The sequence below is a fragment of the Lepisma saccharinum genome, chromosome 20, assembly GCF_977018435.1.
Source record: "Lepisma saccharinum chromosome 20, izLepSacc3.1, whole genome shotgun sequence".
In the NCBI taxonomy this organism is placed as follows: Eukaryota; Metazoa; Arthropoda; class Insecta; order Zygentoma; family Lepismatidae; genus Lepisma; species Lepisma saccharinum.
Genome location: NC_139248.1, coordinates 70298084 through 70322003, shown reverse-complemented (window position 1 = coordinate 70322003; position 23920 = coordinate 70298084). Strand labels below are relative to the sequence as shown.

General features: G+C 40.1%; 1 protein-coding gene across 9 annotated transcripts in view; it reads right to left on the bottom strand.

The window, feature by feature from the left end:
- Positions 1 to 23920, bottom strand: part of bsk (mitogen-activated protein kinase dJNK) — a 383933-nt gene that overhangs the window by 79201 nt on the left and 280812 nt on the right. The gene's annotated exons all lie outside the window — the stretch shown is intronic.

Sequence of the window (23920 nt, the reverse complement as noted above, 5' to 3'; positions counted from 1 at the left end):
ACACAGAAAAACCTTCCGCTTGTAAATATCGTTTTTGTTTGTTTTTTTGTTTTTTTTTCTGTCACGTTTTGTCTAATCGCGAACATTAGGATGAGTGATGATTATGATGAAACTGATAGAGAAAAAAACACGGAGGATGGCGGAGAAGATCGAGTGTGGCAATACACCCAAAGAAAAAGATCGGAAAACAGCAAACCTTTTTCACCACATCTAATTGATGGCATGCCGAGTCCACAGACAAGACTTTTTACGTGAAAGCTTGACGTTAATTTTTTTTGCAGTGGAGCGTACAAGGAACGAAAGTTCGTATAAAATTATATTTGAGAAAAAGGAACATTATACAGTAAAGGAGCCGAAAATATATCGCTTGGCTTCTCCTCTTGTTTTATTCGGGAACAGTGTATTCCCCTCAAGAGACTGCATTCTACAGAGATGTATCTCGTTCTCTTGCCGATTTTTAAGGGAGCATCTCTGTATCACCACTAATTTCGATCATGACTCGTTGTTAAATACGACGGTTAGCAAATAGTACACTGAGAATGTAAATGTTCTGCACGTATGTGGAATTTTTCATTTTTTCAGGAGACACACGGAGGTATGACATGATATATTTATTGGACCTTTGTTATCATTGCGCTGAGAGTTTGTATCATTGCAAAGGCTGATATATTGAAGCCTCCCTGAAAAGTAGTAGTTGTTTCCTTGGTACTTATGCTGTAATTAACTATTGAAATTACAGATAGAACAATATGTAACAGTAACTTTGATTCGACAGTGCCAGTGTTCTATCTACCAGATAGAACACTGTATTTTACAAATAAGATTAGGTAGTTGTTCTGTAAATCTGTCATTCAGTAGCAAAGCGAAATAAATAAATTCAATCAATCAACTACTACTTTGATTCCACTCAAAAGTTTTCTCTGTTAATAACAAGTAAGAACCAAAGTCCACTACTACATCTAAGCAGCTCCCACAAGTGACTGAGGTTAGAATGCAAGTGGTTTATCTCATACCCAGATTGCGCTTGTGGTTGGTTGAGGGAAAACTGTCATAAGGTTTCATTGGCTGTTGGAGTTTGCATACTCGTGACTGTTTCCAAATTTTGTAGATGAATCAAAAACACTATCAATATTGGTTGTATGTAGCCATCAGACGATTGCATCATAAATAGACCACAACCAAAATATCTCGATTTGTTTACAATTTGAAGATAGAACATTATATTCTCAATGTATTGAGAATGAAATGCTATCGTATTGTAAATAATGGAGACTTGTGTTGAATTCCACGAGATGCTACATCATTTGACTTGGACCTCTTGTAGCTGCTTAGTCTTTAATGAGTGGCCTCTATTGGAGGTTTCATCATTGTTTTAAACTGTGATCCCTCTAAGCTATTGTGCTAGATAGAACAAATATATTATTTAAGACTTCCAGGATAGCAGAGAAGAATTCCGATATGCCAGAGACTCGTTAAGGGGAGACAACGGAATGCGTCTCAAAAGCAGGGTCCATGTGCGAGAGAGGAATTCCTTCTTGAAACTCTGCCATTGTAATTCATACTGTGAAGATCCTGCCTGATTGTTTTGGCAGAGTGCTCGGACGGCGATGCCAAATGACAGGTGAATTGTCGCCGTTTCCCACGCAGGGAATTACTTCCCGCCAGGTCGCTCTCCGCTCGCAAAGTTTACAATCGGCATCTTTACAATTATTACATGTCAGGTCTTGGAACTAGTGATGGTGGGACTGTTTTGAAAAGCTATGTTAGGTGTAGGGAATGTAATCAGTTTTCTATCTGCCGTCCCGAAATCCCGGGATTACGAGATTCATAGTCTCGGATATTAGAGTTAATTTGCATTACGCATTCGAAACAAGTTTTCCGCCTATATCTATCAATATATGCTTAGCTTAGCATTAGTCTTCCTGGAGGTACTTTCTTCAGTGTAATGCATCAGTAGCTTATACGTATAATAGTTAAGGACGGTCTGTGTTTAGTATTTAGAACTAATTGACATATTTAGAACTAGTTTACATATATTTAGAGTAATTTACATAAATTAATATTCATATATTTATTAATACAACTTATAAATACGCATATAAATATATGTAAATTATTCTAAATATATGTAAATTAGTTCTAAATACTAAACACCGACCGTCCTTAACTATTATACAAGAATGCGCTCGGGGGTGTAAGGGGTGATTTTCCACGTAGTACGCCCAACTGTCAACCTCACTTCCACGTTAGTACACCCTGGACTGCGTTTTGCAGACGAACGAGGCTCTGGCGACTGGCACTCTGGCCAGTATAATTTTGTGTGTTGTGTCCTGTTTTTTGTCCTTGTGTGTGCTGAGGGTCCTTTACAGCCTCAGCTTTTAACGGAAGTCAGCACATTTAAAATTTTTAAGATTTTACTTATGCAACGTTAGAGTTGTTCTTTGTAAAGATAAGGGGCTGGACCCCGTATAATGTGACGGGTGCAAAATAGCTAAGTAAAACCAGCTTCCTTCAATCTCGAAAGCACTAATCTGACGTGTTCTATATGCGAATCCAAATCCTTTGACTTTATAATTATGTCATCTACATAGATTACAGTGAACTCGTGAAACATACCAAGAACTCGATTCATTACATCCACAAATACTGCAGTGCCATTAATTGAACCGAAAACTACCCGTTTAAACTGGTATTGTACACCGTCAAAAGAGAAGGCTGTATACTTTCGGCTATTCGGGTGCAAGGGCACCTGCCAGTATGCATTACCTAAGTCTAAGGATGTCAAGTATTTACAGTCCTGAAAGGATGTTAACAAATCATTTATTTTCAAAGGAGAGATCTGCTTCAATTTTACGTGTTTATTGATTTTCTTCAAATCTACGCAAAGACGAATCCCGCCATTTGGCTTCGGTACCACCAACAAAGGAGAATGGTATTCCGAATTAGATCGCTCTATCACGTCCCATTGCAACATCAAATCAATTTGTTCCTTCACTTTCTCACGGTAAGCGTAGGGTATAGGGTAATTTTTCTTGACTATGGGACTATCAGTATTTAGCTCCATTTCATGTATATACTCTTTGCATAATCCGGGTTTATCAGAAAATACACCATCGTACTCTTTGAGCATATCAATTAGTCGAGACTTTTGTTCTATTGATAACTCAACTGATTCCTCAAACTTTATTTCGAAGAGAGACCTATTATTTACCCTAACGTTCTTACATTCAGACACCTGCACACTTTTGACAAGTCTAGGTTCCTTCGGGTCACCCACTTCCTCCAATGGAGTGAATTTTAAAAAGACTCTGCCATTACGGGTCTGATAGAACAACGCTTCCGAATCAAAATTCAATTCACCCTGAACATTGTATATCACATCCAATCCCAAAATGATAGGAACGCTCAATTTTTTCACTATAAGAAACTGTACATAAATGTCATAACCTCCCAAATTTACCATTACTTTAACTATTCCTTCAACTGACTTAGTTTTCGTACCAGAATAATCCGACAATTTAACATTTGATGCTGGAACCAACCTAGGTCTAGAAATGAGTGAGGAGAGATCTTTCCATACATCTAGTGACATCAGACTCGTTTCTGCGCCCGAGTCACATAAGGCAGTCAATTTCTGATCTAAAATTGTAATTTGAATTAAAGCCGAAGGGCGGTTATTATTATTTTGTACATTAATAGGTATTAACTGTTTATCAAATTCATCCAACTCCCCGTCTCCCGAATCATCTTCCATATTTACAAATAGTATGACAGGTCGTGTTACTTCACTCTCCCCCCCCCCCTGCCCTTTGTGGAGAGTGTACTGGCCGTTTCCCGTCCGCCCATTACCTATTTCAATCTCGTTGAAATTTGGAGAAGAATGAACCTCAGCTTTCACTTGACAAGTTTCCCTCATTGAAGTGTGACCTACCGGTTCACCCAACACTCCCAAGGATCTCAAAAAGTTTAACATGACCGACATTCCCTCCCTGGTCCAATGAACTTTGTCTACTCTACCACGAGACGGATGTCCAATGAATTCTTCAAACAACTCAAGTTTAATGCGATCACTGTCATCAAAAAACAATGGAGAAATATTAAATACTTTTACATTATTACCATTATGTAATGACATAATGAAGTCATTGACTTCTTCCCAATTCCGCCACGCAGTGGAACCCTTTGAAGACATCAGTTTTGGAATAGGTGGCAATGTTAACAGATTTATATCCTTCGTCCTGCTAGACAGTTCTTTGACTGTTTCCACCAACCCCCTTTTTATTTCTTCCACTGATCGATATCTAAGTAAATCATTAGATCCAATCATAACGAGAACAGAATCAGCAAGTCTTTGACATGACCTTAGTCTTTCATTCAACTGATCAATTGTTTGCCCACTCACCGATAGACCAATGTGCCTATTGCCATCTGCATCAAATGAAACTGGGTAACCTGCAAAATTTTGAGCAACCCTCACAAACATACTGTCACCTACGAGCTGTCTACCTTCAAAGATGGGGGTATTTTTATCCATATTTTGATTACCTGCCCGCGGTGTATAACCATTGAAGCGATTATTAGGAGGATTTATCTTGACCCCACTCACATCACCTCCCGCGATGCGAGTTCCGACTCGTTTCCCGAAACAGACTCTAGATGAGAACGACATAGCCTGAACCCGTCTCTTACTACGCGGACTGGCCTGAGGCTTCTTTACATTCTCAGACGAAGCTGTATTTGTATCTTTCAGATTCGTTCTACCTGTGGTATCCTTCGCTTGAGATACCACAGCGACTCTACCCAAAGTTCCACGGCCATTTTTAATCTTTTGAGCGTAACCCTGATCCTTCTTTGCCCCAGATCTCTCAATGACTCATAGCTTTCAATGGCATGAAGTGCTTCTGAAAAGGTGGAAACATCCTGCATGACGAAGTGTTCCCTTAGTTTGTAAGGCAACAAAGTACCTAACTGGGCTACAAGATGAGACTCTTCCAAGTTCGGTTGTATGGATTTCAACAGTTTGAAATTTTTTGAGAAAAATTGGAGGACGCTTTCCTCTACTGACTTATTGTAAGGCGAATTAAGTATTCTAGTAAGGCAAGAGCTGCGCCATCTAGAATTCTCATAATGTGAAAGAAACCCCTGTTTGAATTCCACATAAGAACAAATCTTACCCTTATTTTCCCCGTACCATACTTTTGCGCTGTCAACCAACAACTTAGGTACATAGTAGAGGTACTGGTTCTCATGAATCCCATATAAATCTAAGAGTTCCTCAGTTTTCTCCAAGAACTGAGACGGTGTCACATCAGAAACTATCCCATTAAATTTCGGAAATTTTAATAAGTCCTGCGGTTTAATGTGTACGCTGTTCGGACGCAACACTGGATGTGTTCCCGCACCCTCAGCCGGTACACTGCCCTCTCGGTCTAGACCAGTTTCCTCTTTAGAGATCACATTACCCTCGTTCAACAACAATTTCTTGTGTCGCGTTTTCAAGTAACTTTTCTTGTTTCTTTTACTGTCAAAGTCTTTGTAGACATCTTCCTTACACGACGTTCCAGAACTCGCGTAACCATTTTTAACCTTTACATAACTACCGACACCAATACGTGAAACGCTTTCTAAATCGGAGTCATCTGTAGCAGTAGCCTTATTAGCAAACTTCTTGTTCAAACCTCTCGTTTCCCCTCCCAACAATCTATTATCCGCAGTGTAACTCGATTCCTTATTTGTACTATCTACACACCTGTTGTCCCACCGGGTAACAACTTCATTCAATTTACTCATCGTCCCTTCTATTGACCTCAAAGTAGATATTACGACAAGAGGAAGTGCAACCTCTTTTGACAAGTCTTCCTCTTTGTCAGATCTTTGGTCATTCCCAACTGCAAAGTCAACCAAATTCCTTTCCCTTTTTACACAGCTATCCAACATTGGAATGCCATTAACATTTTTTGCGACATAGTCGTGATCGGTAAAATTAGTTAAACCTTTGTTTTCTGCGACTACACACATTTTTTGGATGACCTCCTGCCTCAATGTTTGGATTTCCAGAGCATTGTCTAATTTGAGCTGCTCAATGTTATCACGAACACCCTGTACTTCCCCTTCCAACTTGCTTAGCAAGGAGTCATATTTCTTTTCCACACCCTCTGCTCTGGTAATGCACTCAATACGGTATTGAGCCACGCATCTTTTAATTTCTTCATTCCCCTGTCTGACTTCAAGGATACTTTTATCGGTTTCAACCTTGAACTGACACAATTTGGTCTCCAAGTTGATAACCATATCCTTAGTTGAAGCGAGCTCACTTTTGAGAGTTTCATTACTCTCCTTGAGTTCTCCCTTAAGTTCCTTGGTGGTACTCATGAGTTTATCACCAAGTTCCCCTTTGAGAGCTTCATTACTCTCTCTGAGTTCACCTTTGAGAGCTTCATTACTCTCTTTGAGTTCACCTTTGAGAGCTTCATTACTCTCTCTGAGTTCACCTTTGAGAGCTTCATTACTCTCTCTGAGTTCACCTTTGAGAGCTTCATTACTCTCTTTGAGTTCACCTTTGAGAGCTTCATTACTCTCTCTGAGTTCACCTTTGAGAGCTTCATTACTCTCTCTGAGTTCACCTTTGAGAGCTTCATTACTCTCTTTGAGTTCACCTTTGAGAGCTTCATTACTCTCTTTGAGTTCACCTTTGAGAGCTTCATTACTCTCTCTGAGTTCACCTTTGAGAGCTTCATTACTCTCCTTAATGAACGCAAACAGGGCATCGAGCGTCACTGGCTCATGTTCAGTACCCATAATGAAAGATTTACCCAAGCTACTAAAAAAAATTTACTTTTTTTTTTTTAAGATAAACTGCACGAACAATTCAACAATACCTAAGTCTCATAATCTTTCTATGACGAGACTAGGTAGACGAGACTTTCCCGTTCCTATTTATCTTCATGCAGTGCACTACAAAATTTCCCAAACCTATATTCTCCTTAAAATTTTAGAGCCACCGCACTTTGGACTCACCCGTCAAGCAACGCACGGATACGCAGTATTGTGATTGTTATCGTGAGATCATACCCTTAAAGCTCCAAGTTAAAAAAAAAATCAACGTCCAAAAATAACACATATGTGAATCAACCGGTTAGAACGAACAATTCTGTGAATGAAATTATCTCACCCTAGCCCTTACCTTTAACTTAAATTCCCGCAGGCTTTTAGAAAGAAAAACAAAACAATTAATCTACACTGATGGATGAAATTCGTAAACTCAAAGAAGTTCAACTATTTCGCTTAACCGGAAAAAGGGGGGGGGGAGTATGCTAGCTTTCCGTACACCCCAACCCAGAACACTAGAATTTAACATAAAACCCTTGCTGAAATGGAAGTTCAGTTTATCGACTTATGAGACCAGAGCGAGATGAACCTTTCCATCCTGAAAGAAACATTCTTATTAACACGATACCATTTAAATTACATCAAACATGCCTGGATACATAATATTGATTTGGAGTCAGAAATACTGCTTTGACTACAACTATTTAGTTACAATAGCATGCAAACAAATTTGTATTAGACAATGAATATTTTCTTACAGGTCAGGTGCCAAGTACAAATTATTATTTTTCCCACCGAAATATTTTAACGGTTTCAAATACCGGCATTGTATTATCCAAACAAAACAAAACTGAAACATTCATCAAAGTTTGACGTAAAGACATACGTCAGAGACCTTTAACCTTCTTTAACGACGGTAAGTAAAATTCCTCAACGTTCTTATTTACTTTTATCCAATATGGCTGCCACGGACGCCAAGCTTTCCGCCAAATCTTAAAACAAAGAAAGCACACGAATTATGGCCATTTGTGACACACGGATGCTAGCATTATTATATTCGAGAAAGAATTTGGGTGTATATCACAATTCTTCCCATTCTTGTATCTGTGATGCAAGGAATGACATCAAAGCAGTACTTACGAATCAGATGACATCGGGGAAATTTCCGTTATGTTTAAATTAAAATATCCATCTTTAGACACAATGGAGAATCCATACTCATCGAGATTTTTGACGAACAGTCCTTCCTGAACAATTTAAGACATATGGATTTACTTAACACTTCCCATTATCTTCGATTTCCATTGATGTTTCGTCCAATTCCTTTTTACATTCACCAAGATTCTTTCCTCTCTCCGCCCGAGTCCTGAACAGTTCCTTCGATTCCGATTCCTGCTCTTTCCAATCCACTGCTTATGCACAGGTAACGGGTACGATGACCCGTTCCTCGAACCAGTTCACATTTATTGCGCCGACTTCCGGCGTTGACGAAAGTTTTTCTTTTGTTGCAATACCAAAACGCAAGTTACTAATTGCGATATATTTTAAATGTTCATAATCTAATTTAAATATTATTTTTTGTAGTATACACAATACAATCTTATTTATAACACTTATACAAACATTCGTGTTAATTTTCACATAAAGTACCTTGAGGCCATCTATTGTCAAATCTTTGTACTAATGTTCGGTTCAAGGTAAATTTAACGCTCAAATGCCATCTATCGGCAGTTTCGGCACAATCGGCCTTAAATCACTTTACAAATGTTACAGTCATGACAAATATTGTCATATAGCCTAAGTGCTGACGCACCCAAAATTTTAACATCAAATCAAATCAAAAGAATGCGCTCGCTATGCACGCTTTAAACAGTCTCAGAGAAATTGTGTGGGCACGTTGTTTAAAACTTTATTTTTTGATTGATTGATTATGTTTATTTTTACTCCGCTTTTCTGCCACTTTTGGCTAATCGCGAAGATGAGGATGAGTGATGTCATGACGAAATTGATGAAGGAACACACAAAGAATACGTATAGCCAGGCCGGGATTAGAATCCGTGACCTCTGGCCTGGCCATTGGCAATTTAGCGGGAGGGAGTAGGTATTGTACGAGTAAAAACTACGAATAGTTTTATTACAACGAAAAAAAAATTCGAGCCATCCTTTTTCCAGATAGTAAAATAATAAAACAGCCTATCACAAATACAATAGGGGACCAGATTTACTACACACTTAAATAAGTCGACACCGGAAATCGAATTCGGGACTTGTTGGTTACTAGGCAATAATGTTAATGGTTAATCGGTGGACGGAACCGAGAACATTGTAGGTAAAATATTTCCCATATTTGTGACAATTTCGCCTGTTGCAATGAATTCTTTAGCTGAACCCTTTCTGTAATCATTGTTAATACAAAACACACAAGAACCTCCTAATGCTATGGCCATATACTCTAAGGGTCCTGGGTTCGTTCAAAGTGGCATCCGAACCACTGTGTGCCTTCATTAGGTATCAAACGCGAACCCTTCATTACGCGACGACGTTTGCACTGTGCCGTCAGAGGCACTGCATATAATATATGAGTCTGTCTCTAATATCGAGAAAGTCTGCAGATTATATTCCCAATGTTACGAATATACTTTATGATTAAACGCTCGGCCGTGAAAATAGGCGGCTGGGCAGAATTGCGCTGGTGCCACATGTGGGAAAAGCAAAGCGAGAGCGGGACAAGAGTCGCTGGTTCCCGCGCGCTGTGTGGCAACGTCAACCGGGCTGCGTTGCCTATAGTTCGAGCGTCAGACAGACCTCTCTCCGGGGCATACAGTTGTCATCCCTGACCTTTGGAGCAAATACTGTCAGTTTGTATCACGTGAATCACAGAGACCAACTCTACAACGAGATCTTTCATTCTCTTAACCCTCCCAACACACGGGGTTGTGCTCCGACGTAGAAACAGCTGCGTTTAGTCATTTTTCGAGTAATATTTAGTCTAAACAGAAAATAAACTCCTCAAGATTGAAATTATGAAATGAAATTTAATCGTTTTTCGAGTACACTTACTCAAAATTGAAGATAAAATACTTCTCAAAACTTGAAATAAATTACTCGGTTTTGAGTAACTTTTATTCGAGACCAGTTACTTGAAAAATAACTATTTCAAGATTGAGACTAAAAAAAAGGAACATGAAAAAGATAGTAAAACACTCACTGACCATGAAAATAGAATCAAGAGACTCACTTTTAGTTATATCCCTTCTTACGAAATTCCGCCACTGACAAACTAAGGAAAAATTTCAGAAGTTTTCTTTGATGAGCCTTTAGTTAGAAGAATAATTGATTGATTGAATTGGTTTATTTTATTTACTTTTCTTACACTTTTCGCTAATTGTGAAGATGATGAGTGATGGATGATATGACGAAATTGATGAGGGGACACGTAATAAAAACCCATGGCCAGGCCGAGATTCGAACCAGGGACCCCTGGCGTCGTACTTAAAAGAAGAATATCTGTTTCCGAAGCTAAAGAGAAATTGTGTGTCGTGAGGTGTGCAGCAAGACGCGAAGGTAAAACCTTCAGACAGTCTTGCACGTACATTCGGCAATCTCTCGGATGGTTTATATCAGTTGGGCCGTGCGAAGGGCATGGATCTCTCGGCGACCTGAATCCCTGGATAAGCCACGTCACGGGAAGGCGTCCCCATGCACAGGGATCGGAACGTACGTCAAGGCATAATCGAATGTTTCCATGCAGGTCACAGGGGGTTCGCAGGTGCTGTTCTCTGTCCTGCAATCACGGGGAGGGGGAATAAAGGAACGAGATACGAGCTGTTCGATGCAGGCCAAGATTCCCCGCGGAGCCTTGTAAAAGCTTGAATTTCCAACGATAACACAAGAGAGGCGGGAGATGTGCGGGTAAAGAGTTAACTTATTGGAACACAAAAACACCCACAAGGAAACTCAGTTATAAAATAAGATGCTTACAACGATAAAAGACATATCCGTGAGCGTCGCATGAATTTTTTTAGGGGAGGGGGACAAACGTAAAAGGTAAAGGTAAAGTTCCCCGTGCATATAGAACCGTGCCATGAAGGCACATTTAGGGGATGTGTGGGTAGGGCCCCACACATTCTCGATCTCGGCTATTTTGGAGGTGATGTGATCAACACCACGTTGATGCCATGTTTCTCAAGCAGAAAGTAATGAGCTTCATTGTCCCAAGGGGAAAAAAAACAGTAAGGTAAATGTTGCTTGTCGTGGGAATAGCATGACGCAGAGTCTAAAAGTATATAACTGACCAAAGTTGTGTTGTCCGAGGCAATACAGAGCTGCAGTAACTTGTATTTGGTCGCGATGTATATTCAAAAATGCGAAATTAGGAAGTGATATAATAATTAAATCAAGAATACTTGGGTGGGCAGGCCATGTGGCGCGAATGGGAGAGGAAAGAAGCGTTTACAGGATTCTTGTTGGGAAACCTTATGGTAAGAGACCTGCAGACGAAGATGGAGGGATAACGTTGAGATGGACCTAAAGGAAATCGGTAAGGATGGAAAAGATTGAATTGATCTTGCTCAGGATAGGGACAGATGAAAGGCTTGTGTTGCTGCAGCCATAAACATTTGGGTTTAAGAAGGTTAGAGAGTTAGTAAGTTAGTTACGTGAAAAATACTAACTATAAATTTAAAAAAAACACTAACTATATGATGTATTTCAGATAGAAAGTAGAAGAGGAAGTAATGAGCTTCAATGCGCCACGAAATAGCAAGTTCGAAAACGTTTGCCGAAACCCACCCACGCAGAATGTTACACAATATTTCATTAAGATAAATGCATTTTTAACGAAGAAACAGGCCGCTCTCCAATTTATAATTCAGAGAAGTTGCTGAATCTTCTCCGAAAAGGTTTGCGAAATTGAGTTTTATTAATTCACACATTTTTTGTGAACAGAAAATAGTACTTCTTGGGGGCGGATGAATTAGATAGTTGCAGAGCTGAGCTGCTGTTTATAGTCTAGTGGTTAAGGTAGCGTGCTGTGAAGCAGGAACCCGGGAATCATTTCTAAATACAAGACAGACATTTGACCTTGTAATTGGAGAGGGCACCCTTGAAACAGCAACGCAGTAAATTAAATAACGCAATAAACAGAACAATTGCAGCACTGCATGTTCACAATGACATATTCCTATAAGTAAATTTCAAGCCACGGAATAACAATCTCAAAATGCCGGGTGTTTCATATATAATTGAGTGGTTACAAAAATGTATTGCAAGTAAACTATTGAACTTACGTTAATGAAACCAGTCCAGAACGACCGAGGATCGCAAACAGTTTGTGCGTGTGTGTTTTGTTAAGCTGAGAGTTCACATCCCTGCCGCTAGGCGACACTCAAATCAGCCACATCACTCGCAGTGTTTTGTGCAATGTTTTGGTCCCCAAGATCACACGACCTAACACCGTGTGACTTCTTCTTATGGAGTTTCTTATTAGTAGGGAGACAAATTTATAATAAATAAAAACTGAGGAGAGCGGTAAATAAAATGTTAGTTCAGCGGTATATACCAGCGGTGGAAAAAAATGGTACAGACTTTTTCATTATGAGAGGAAACAACAGCTATAAATTGATAAACTACTTCATTTTTATATACTGTACACATACACAAGTACTTAGCTGTCCAACCAAAAAGAAATCATCAACACAAAATCACTTCATTTCTAAATTGCATATCTGAAGTGATTTATTCATTGTATGTATTTAAAGGATATCCTTGCTGTCCAACAAATAAAATAATCACTACTGCACATACACAAGCACATGTTGAAAATCACATGATGATAAACAAAATTCATTCATGACTGAACACAAAAGACACCATTGTTTCCCTTGATGTGCGGGAACAGACTAATCTTATCTCTGCTACAGCTAGCAAGTTCAATGAAACTGGAAGTTAAGTAGACATTCGGGGGAAGAAAGGAATGCAGCTTGACAGGGAGGGAAGTTTTCGAACTGAGATTATGTGCATGGGAAATCCCAATTTGCAGCGTCTTCCTGATGTGATCGAAGATAAAACGTTCATCAGCTGCAAGTGGTAGGAAACTTTAGGCAAACGTTTCGTTACAAATCGCGCACAACCTCGATTGCCAGTTTTTGCGTGTTTTCTACTTAATTTGATGATATTTCACGGTTATTTCGCGAAAAAGCATTCATTTCGTGGAAAAGCACACATTTCGCACTACTTCGCGAATAAAACTCATGCATATTTCATCATTGGAGGTGTAGTTACGTGCAGAATGTTCAAAATTGCATTTTTTTTTTTTTTTTTTTTTTTTTATTTTTTTTTTTTAACATTTCGCGACTTTCGCGCATCGCGAAAATTCAATGTCCCTACTTATTCGTCTCACCGATGCCGCGTGATATCGCAGTCCTAAGGGAGCGTATCATCGCAGCAATAGACACTATCGACAGGCCCACGTTGATGCGAGTGTTGCCAGAAGTAGACTATCGTGTCGATGCGTGCCCTGTCATCCGTGGTGCACACATTGAACATTTGTAGTTGTAAAAAAATGTTTGAGTTCCTCGTTCATTTTGGAATGGTTTCATTAACGTAAGTTTAATACTTTACTTGCAATAATATTTTGTAACCCCTCAAGTATTTATACCCGGTATAACAGTGGCAACAAAGAAAATAAAATGTAAAGCTATCGTAGAAAGTAACTAAAATATTGAGAATATTAACTGGAATATATGGTGAATAATAGTCACAAATAGTCTTTCGTTTTTTTATTATTATTTATTTTTCTTCCAAACAAGAGCAACAATACTTTTGGGTTATTACAGAATGTTCCATTTGGAATCTGTTACGTAAGAATTATTTTACTATCGTTCTTATAGTTTTAACGGCCATTACATAGTTACCTGATTAATTTAATTACAATGTTCATATTTCAAAAACATATTTGTGGTGCATGCAGGGTGGTATTTGTAAAGGGGGATGGGGGAATTTCCCCCTCTGGGTACTTGTGTCCCCCACTCTACTTCCTAAATTTTGTCCAAGGGGGATATGTTATATGGCTTAAAGTCATTATCTCATGCTGTCCCTGGACAGTCGGTAGAATTTCCTCCCCACTGAAACTTTCTTAAATACCACACTGGGTGCATGCAACATATGTATATTTCGTGGAAAGTCTGTCTGTGCAGGTACGAGTCTCGCAATTCAAAGATGGCGAGAAAGGAGTTTAGCAGGTAAATGTCTGTTCACTGCCGGGGTGAACGTGGTGCAATTGCGAAATACGCATGGAACAAAAAGTGACCGGACATTTCCCTGCTAAACTCCTTTCTCGTCATCTTTGAGTTGCGAGACTCGTACATGCACCGAAATACATTCCATGATGCAGCAGTATCTTATGCCAATTACCGTGGCGGAGTGTTTAGCACAGCGCGTTACAACGCCAGGAATCCCGGGTTCGAATCCCGGCCCGGGCATGAGTGTCCCTTCATCAATTTCATCGTATCATCACATCACCCATCCTCATCTTCGCGATTAACACAAAGGGACAGAAAAGCGAAGTAAAATCAACCAATGAACATTAACTGTACAGAAGCGCCTGACACACAAATTCCAATTACGATTGAGCATTACGAAATGGGTGTTAGAGGTAACACATTGTCAGGCGGAGAACTATCGACTGCAAAGATATTAGGGGAGAGTTGCCGACCTTGGACCTTTGCCTAAGTTGGACCGCCTTTGTTTTTGCCTATAGACGATTATTTGAAACAGGTGAGTTGGCACAACTGGTTGGCGTCAGTGCCATGTACAAATGACTGAATGGTCAGGCAACTACAGACGTTCGAAGAAGTAGGAGTGCTGTTATTGTGTTTCCATTGTTCGTGTTGCAATTATTGTGCTTCGGATCTTAAGCTCTTGTGTAGACTAGGGGTAAGTAATCAAATGTCCTGTAGTATATTATGAAAGTGCCATTCATTAACCACTAACTACATGTGGTAAAACTATGGTTTAGTTGAGTATGTTCGTGTAGCGTCGTATTTTTATTAACGGTGTATAATTGCCTAAGTTGGACCACCACGTGTTTCCCAAATTGGACCGGGGAAAGTATGGGCTGTGGACAGAGATACATTGCAAATGGCTATAGAAGCATACAATAATGGGGACTAAGGTTTGAACGAGTGTAGTAGAAGGTGTGGTTCGTTTGGTTTTACAGCTGATCGGATGTTCAACGTGGATGAGTCAGGTTTCACCACAGTCCAGAAACGTCCATAAAAAATTGTAGCAAAGAAAAAAAAACACAGGTAGGTGATGTTACAAGCTGCGAACATGGAGTAAATACCACAATGGTGAGTGCAGTGAGTGTTGCAGGTGTCAATATACCGTAGATGTACATACCACCAGGTCTTTTGTGAGCGGTCCAACCTAAGCAACCTGTGGTCCAAGTTAGGAAACCAGTTGCCTATAATGGACCTATGTCATTACTTTCGTGTATGTACCCTATTGTATTGGTTCCTGCATTTTTTGTTGAAATACATATATGAAGTGAAAGCTAATAGTTTGTGCTTCTCATACCTGCAATTTCGTTCTTTTTCTGTGTCTTGTTTTTGATGCAGAAGCAAAATAGTACCAACTGGTCCAACCCTCCCCTATTTACATATAGGGGAACCCGGGGTGAAACTGTAAACCCCTTCTTAATTTCTCCATAAAGGGGGGCAAACTAGCGAGAGTCTCTGGAAATAAACGCGCGGCCATGAAAACAGACGGCTGGGAAAAATTGCATGTGGATGTGGAAAAAGCAAAGCGAGAGCGGAAAAAAGTCGCTGGTTCCTGTGCACTGTGTGGCAACGACAACCGACTGACCTTTCGTGCCAATACTGTCAAGTTTGTATCACGTGGATCACAAAGACCAACTTACAACGAGATCTGTCATTCTCTTAAACCTCAGACCACACGGGGTTGTGTTCCGACGTGGCAACAGCGCGAACTTCTGTCACCCGCCTAATTTCATGGGCGTGCGTTTAATCAACTATCCATAGCGAGGTGTTGGCAGGTAGTTCGCGCCATGTTGAGAGACCAGTGTCGTGTTTTGGTGGGATTATGGTTTTGTTTTGTAACTTTTTGCACAGCTCTACTCTGAAGGTAAGACAGATTGCGTCATGTAAGACATGTCTTCCCGGGTGTGCATGTCAAAGCCGTGGTTTATACTACAGTGTTGCATACTTACTGTTCCATATTTCCCCGGCATTTCCCGCCATAATCTCATGTAACGTAACCGTGTAGGACGAGGTGGATGGACTAGGGTTCCATTCTGCTCCCATGTTGGTATGTTATTGCATTAATCAACAACGAAAATCAGAACAACAGCAAGGAAAACAACACAGTCATCAAGTAAAGATGAAACCACGATTTTTTACTCGACGTCCATCGAAGGATGGGTTTCCAATGCAATCTGTCATAAGTAGGCCTACTACTCACGCGCAGGAATTAATACATTTCAAGTATTAAGAAAAAGGGGTTCATTGTGCCCCATTTGTTCATTTTTTTCTAGATTTTGTTTATGACACTATAATGTTTCATTCTGTGTAAGTTCCACTTTTAGGTCTGTCAATGTTCAAAGGATATGCACCTTAATTTGTAGCCTTTTTTTGTGTAATATTTACATTTTTACAGCCTCTTCAGTATTAAGTGTTCCCTTCACGCACGCTCAAAGTAGACAACAGTGATTTATTTTTCGAAAAGGAAAGGATGCAACATACAAGTGTTTTACGAACGATCACTTCACCTGCAGAAAATAATGATAGGATCCCGTGACAAACAAAAAACTTATTATAAAGGAAAACTCATGTTTCATCATTCAAACATTTACTTTGGACTTCAATAATAACACACTCGAAAACGGAATTAATATAGAGAAAACAACTGACCAAACAAGTTCTAAAATAAAGCAATAAATTAAGTAACGGACCGCGGTGGCTCAGTCGGTAACGCGTCTGACTACCATGCTTAAGGTCCCGGTTCAAATCCGGGAACTTTTCTAACGTTGGAAGCGGCCCCGGCGCCCATCCAGCGTCGAATGACATGGGTACCTGGGGGAAACCCTGGGGGTAAAGGCGGTCAGGGGCGTGATGCTGACCACATCACCCCCACTCACGAGCGCATCAAGAAAGTGTGGGGCATTACCCCTACACCCCCTATACAGGTGTGCTAAGCACAGGGGAGCACTAACAATAATACGCGCAGGTAATTTAAAGAGTTTGGAACCTATGTTCCCATAACACAGGTCGCGTTAAGCACGATGTGTAGAACTCAGAGACGGCACAGCTGGAACAAGTGGCTCGTGAATATTTCTCATGCAGAAAACAGAGCAGAAATGAAGGTGAGGAAGAACCTCCCATGCAGTCTACCCATTGTCGAGTTCAACCTGTAAAAGCGATTTATGAAAATAGTACGTGATAGCAAAATATCTGGAGACTTTCTTTAAATCTTGGATGAAATGACTTTCTAAATATTATTTTTATATAAGTTATGTTAATAACATTCTAGAGTGGTGGCCTCTCTAGGACCATGATAAAATTCAAGTACAATTCCCGGTGTTCAAGACGAACTTTCCAAAAATTAAAAGGGTAGAAGCAGATATTTTCTCTATTTCAACCTCACGCATTACAGGCCTCTCACCACTTACACACATACATACACACACAAATATATTAACAATATGAAGGGTGTGATTCAAATGTATTGAAAAATTTAATTCGATTAAAAAAATGGTGCGTATATATATTTACAAATATTTAATTTAAGGTGCGGAGTTTACGTTTTCGATTTCACATAATAAGACTCGAAATACACAAGCCACAAATGTTACGGCATATACTAATCTACGAAAAAAACTGTTCATTGTACAGGGTTTCTATAAATTAGTTATACAAAAGTAACCGTTAATTATGAAGAAAGTGTATTTGTAACAGAAATGTTTTATACATCAATGAATACAGCATATCTTCAAGTTTTCTCTACAAGTGTTCAATATGTGATCCTTTCATCACACGGCAAATGTCCCAGCGGTATTCGATTTCCTGCCAAAGCCTTTGAAGCATGTCTGCATCGATGGTCGCAGCTGCCTGCGTTATCCGGACCCGAAGCTCGTCGACGTTGCATGGTGACACACGTTCTTTAATGTAACCCCACATAGAGAAATCCATGGGACAAATCAGGCGAAAGAGGTGGCCACGGAATCGTTCCACCACGACCAATCCAAGTCGGTACTTAACCATTGAAAATGCGGAGGAAAATTAAATCAGCACCAATATCTTCACGCAATTGTGGCATTAGATAATTCTCACGCATGTCCAGGTATGATATGCCTCTGACAGTCCATACTGACTGGCGCAATACTAGAGAAGATAAGCAAACGCTCACGCCTCCAGTGGCGGCGACTGAAACTAACAACTGCAAGCAAACGACGTGCGACAATTAACTTCAAGATATGCTGTATTCATTGATATATAAACCATTTCTGTTACACATACACTTTCTTCACAATTAACGGTTACTTTTGTATAACTAATTTATAGAAACCCTGTATAAGAATTTAAAACTCAAATGCAAGATATCTTGCAACAATCTTCCGTCGGTCAGATAGATTGTTCTGCAAAGGACAGTAACAAAGTGAACGGATAGAGAGAATTCTGTTTTATTTTCCACGTAACTTTCTTTTCCTTTCTCTAAAAAATAAAAGCTCAACTGCAAAAAGTTGCCAGAGCACTTTATAAAGAAGTATACATTCAATGAGACTTGGATTAATAAAAGTTGCAATTTTTCACGTCTAAGGATAAAAATTCAAGCCTGAATTCAATTTATAAACAATTCAATTCGGTTTTTAAAAAGGGAGTGATTGAAGTTCATAGAATATTAAATTACTTTATTATTTAAAAAAACACACACATTCATTGTATCTTGATTGAAATAGTGAATATTATTTACACAACATTTTGTTTGGAATTTCTCATTCGATCATTTTCCTTCCTTCATTAGTCCTCGATCCACATCCCACACATTTGCAAAATATTAGATTCTATAACATACATAAATATCCAGTCCCGTTGCTACTTTCGTTACTCGTATATATTTTTTTGAAGTTGAAATAGCAAATAACGTAAGTGCAACTGCTTTATTGCTTATATAACTGACACTACGATGAAGGTAAAAGGGTAACTTTTTTTCATTTTTAAGGTTCTCGCAGCGACCAGCTTCCAGAAGTAGCAGATAGCATTCTGTGGCGATGTTCCGCAGCCACCCTCGCGTATCTCGCAGACAGATGGAATCAATGGGAAAATATTTCGTAGCGGAAGACCTGTTCTCAAGGGACCCTGCCTATCATGTGTCACATCACAGCCATCCTCCCCCCCCCACACCCCGACTCTTCCGTCTACCCTGGAGAGAATTCTGCTTCCTGTGTCGTTCTCTCACCGAACGAAATGCACCGCCAAAGGACACATCTTAGAAAAAGCAATTTATGTTACTTCAAATTCTTTATTATTAATTTACTTCGTTGAATTTTAAGGATATATATTACAGATTTGATTTAATTTTTGTTATTCAGCGTCACTTTTCTTCCACCTTTGGCTAATCGCGACGATGAGTGATGATTTGATTGATTTGGTTTATTTTACTTCACCTTTCTTCCCATTTCGGCTAATCGCGAAGATGAAGATGAGTGATGATAGGATGAGGGACAGTCGCAAAGAACACCCACGCCCATGGCGGGAATCGAACTCTGAACTGTAGTGACATACTGACTTGGAAGAAAATACTCACAGCACGGTGGAAAAGGTGGAACATGCACCAATTTCTTTTATTTAGGCCATAGGAAGAAGTCACAGGGAGTCAAACGCATTTTTCTAAACAAAGCACGTTCGATACAGCTTTGAGGCAACACAATGTTCACAAAATGTAGAGGAACTCAAAGCTAGGATTCGAGGAGCTGTCGCCCCCGGGTTCGAATCCCGCTCGGGCTTGGTTGTTTGTGAATGTCCATTCATCAATTTCATCATTTCATCACTCATCCCCATCTTCGCAAATTAGCCAAGAGGCACAAAACGCGAAGTAAAATAAACTAAATCAATCAATCAATCGAGAAGCTGTCACAACTGTAACAAAGGATATGCTGTAACGGGTATTGTCCTGTGGACATCTGCCGAGTTTCAGATGGTTTCCACATCGAAGCGTTGTGATGTAGAAACAAACTTGGTGAGTTTCTCTTTAACATGACATGCATACTGAAGCTGCATCTTGAGTAATAGATTAAGAAAAGTGTTACGGATTTTATGTATTACTATCGATGTTAATCACCATACCCAGCTCCAAATGGAAGATTTCCCACCGCTCATCTTCTCGGAATTATTGCATCCTCGCGCGCTGAAATTAATATTTTCTTCTCCTTGTGAACGTGAGTCTGCGCTTACCTCTCCACCAACAGGCGTTTCATTGTCCGAAAGCTTATCTGAAGGAAGGTTGCTCCAACGGTTTCCTTTTAATTAATAAGTGCGCCTCCATCGGGTCTTTGCTCCCCCCCCTCCCTGTTCTCCATCGTAACTGTTCCGAGCTGACTGAAGCATTTCTACTAGGGATAGCCGCAAAATCCGGATAACGGATATCTGGATTTCAAATTATCCGATATCCGTTGCACATATATTCGGATTAATTCGGATATCCGGGTAGTACATATATGATGAAGTATTTGTAGAAAATCCGTACAGTGATATACGATCGTGACTACCTAATTAACTCTCTAGTCTTGTTAAATTCGAAGGTTTATGGCTGCAGCAACACAAGCCGTCCATCTGTCCCTACCCTGGGCAATATCAATCCAATCTTCTCCATCCTTACCGATTTTCTTTATGTGCATCTCAACGTTATGCCTCCATCTTCGTCTTCGCCTTCCTACAGGTCTCTTACCTTCAGGTTTCCCAATAAGAATCCTGTAAACTCCTTTCTTTCCTCTCCCATTCGTGCCACGTGACCTGCCCATCTAAGTCTAAATAGAACAATATGTGGATAAACCATAAAACTGCGAATGCGCACATTCGGATATCCGGATATTTCGGATAATCCGAATATCCAAAATCCGAATATTTCAAATCCGGATAGAAAACTATCAGATATCCGGATAAAATTCTATCCGGATTTGGCCATCCATAATCTATACATCACTGTGCCTGTAGTATTATATGGGTGTGAAACGTGGTCCCTTACATTGAAAGAGGAACACAAATTGAGAGTATTTGAAAATAAGATCCTTAGGAAAATATTTGGACCTAAAAGAGATGAGGAGACAGGTGAGTGGAGAAGGTTACATAATTTAGAACTACATAATTTGTATTCATGTCCAGATATTATTAGAATGATTAAATCAAGAAGATTTAGGTGTGCAGGCCACGTGGCACGAATGGGAGAGGAAAGAGGAGTTTACAGGATTCTTGTTGGGAAACCCGATGGTAAGAGACCTGTAGGAAGGCCAAGACGAAGATGGAGGGACAACGTTGAGATGGACCTAAGGGAAATCGGTAGGGATGGAAAAAGAGTATATAGATCTTGCTCAAGATAGGGACAGTTGGAAGGCCTGTGTTGCTGCAGCCATGAACCTTCGGGTTTAAGAAGGCTAGAGAGTTAGTTAGTTAGTTAGGACAAATTCACACAGAATTCACAGAGCCAATAATTCAGGCATAATTCCCTGAACTCAAGAAATTCCCGTTGAGTAGCCACCCTGTTTTACTAATACATTTATTCATTGCTTAAGAACTAAACCTATATTGTCTCCGAGGTAAAATCACCATACCCTAGTTACAAGCAGAGGTTATAAAGGGGCACTCGGCACACACAAGAACAACACGGGCGCACAGGGTTCTATACGGGCAATTGGTCCAGGCGCCAGAGCCTCGTTGGCCTGTAAGGTTCAGACTCTAAACTGCAAGACGCAAAAGCACTCCGAGTGTCTGACGTGCGAAGCGGCTTTTCCAATGGGTGACACGTGGCCAGAGAATCGATTTCCATCGTCTATGTTGGCTTTCGAGACAGGAGCACGCTAGTGCTTCCTTTCAAGTAGCTCCCCGGTTGTCCTCGTGATGATGCGTCAACGCCAACGTTACGGGGGCTCCAACATGGAATCGAACCCGGAACCGCTCGCACCAAAGGCGACGGAGCTGAATCATGCCAATGTGGGTTTTAAATACAATTGTAAAAAGAAAAGCATTAAATGACTAAAAACGCACATGTCACGAATTATGTGCGATTTAACACAAGTTACGGGCAGAATTGTTACAGACGCAGGAACCCTACATTCTATTCGATTTCGCACAAATTAAATTCGGTCAAAGTTGCATATTGTTTCGTTTCAATGTGGAACTTGGTCCCTATTTAAACTGACCAGGAAAAAAGTTTACTGGACCCTATTGAAATTGATCCGGAAAAAAGTTTACTGGACCAAATTGAAATATTTTAATTTAATCCAGATCCCGCTTACACTTGCTGATTTTCTCTCCCGGGCGGAATTGAATTTATTTACAATGCCTGGATCTTTAACAACCCTGGAACAGGCAGCGGAATGTTTCTCGAGCGCAAAATATAAATTTTCAATATAACTTCAAAAAAAGCGAACTTCCAGTCTTTATATCGAAAATTAGCAGACTGAGGATGTCGATACACTGACTAACACGTCTTATGATATTTTTTATAATATTTTGAATGACTGTGTACCTGTGAAACGCATCAAGGTACCTAAATATCCTGTGCGGTTCAGTGGTAACATTGTTAGGAAAATAAAGTCAAAATTATATCATTAGAAAAAGTTGAAAAAAAGGTAATTGCAACGTACAGTATCATAAAGGGAAATACAAGAATCTTAGGAAAGAGATAAAGAAAGGTGTAACAGCAGCGTACAAAGCGTACATCCGTGACACGGAGGAAAACATAAGGAAAGATGTAAATAATATATGGAATTATATTAGAAATAAAAATAGGGATTCGGGTAGTAATACTTTTGAATACAACAACGACATCTTACACAAAGGTCACGATATTGTAAATGCATTTGCTACCTATTTTCTGTCAGTGTACAAAAATGCTTCACAGTACTCTATAGTTGAATCAGATAAGTGCGAAACCGGAGTGCTTTCCCAACTCCATATATCGCGTATCGAAATGAAAGACATCGATGAAGCAATTAAAAAGTTAAAACCCAAAAAAGCAGCGGGGATGGACAACATTCCTCCCTATGTGGTCAAAGGGTGCGCTGAACCGCTAACAAAACCGTTAAGTATATCACAACTTCACATAAAAATACTAGGCAGATCGGAAAGTAACGCACAATATTTTTTTTCTCCCCAGACATTGCAGCTGGAATGCTGAAATTGTACGACGAGAGAGTTTGAAGTTTGCACCACAGAGGGTATTTTTTCCCCCTCTGCAGCTCTAGCGAGAGAAGCCTGAACTACGAAACAAACATGGCGCGCATGTTACTGTCGTCCACGTGTGAAGAGCAGCGAAGTGTGGTTCGATTTTTGTGAGCCAAAGACCATACACCGAGTGAAATTCACAGGGACATGCGTGGCGTGTATGGGGACGACTGTCTGGACCAAGCAGGCCTCTATGGAGTGGAAACATGCTGGTTCCCCAGTACGAAAAAAATTCAAAGTGACTCAATCTGCTTTAGGAAAGTGCTTGTGACAGTGTTCTGGGACATGTTTGGTGTGTTATTGGTGGACTTTGCTGAACACGGGACCACTGTGAATGCTGCAGTCTACATTAAAACTTTGGTTAAGTTGCGTCGTGCCCTTCGTGACAAACGCCGCAACATTCATGCTGATGGTGTCAAACTGCTTCATGACAATGCCCGTCCCCATGTTGCTGCTCCTGTTCGTGAGAAACTCACCGAATTTGGGTGGGAGGTGCTCCAGCATCCACCATACAGTCCGGACCTGGCACCGTCGGACTTTCATCTGTTTGGTCCCATGAAGAAATTCCTGGCCGGCCAACACTTTGCGACAGATGCGGAAGTGAAATCAGCAGTCCGCAGATGGCTATACTACAA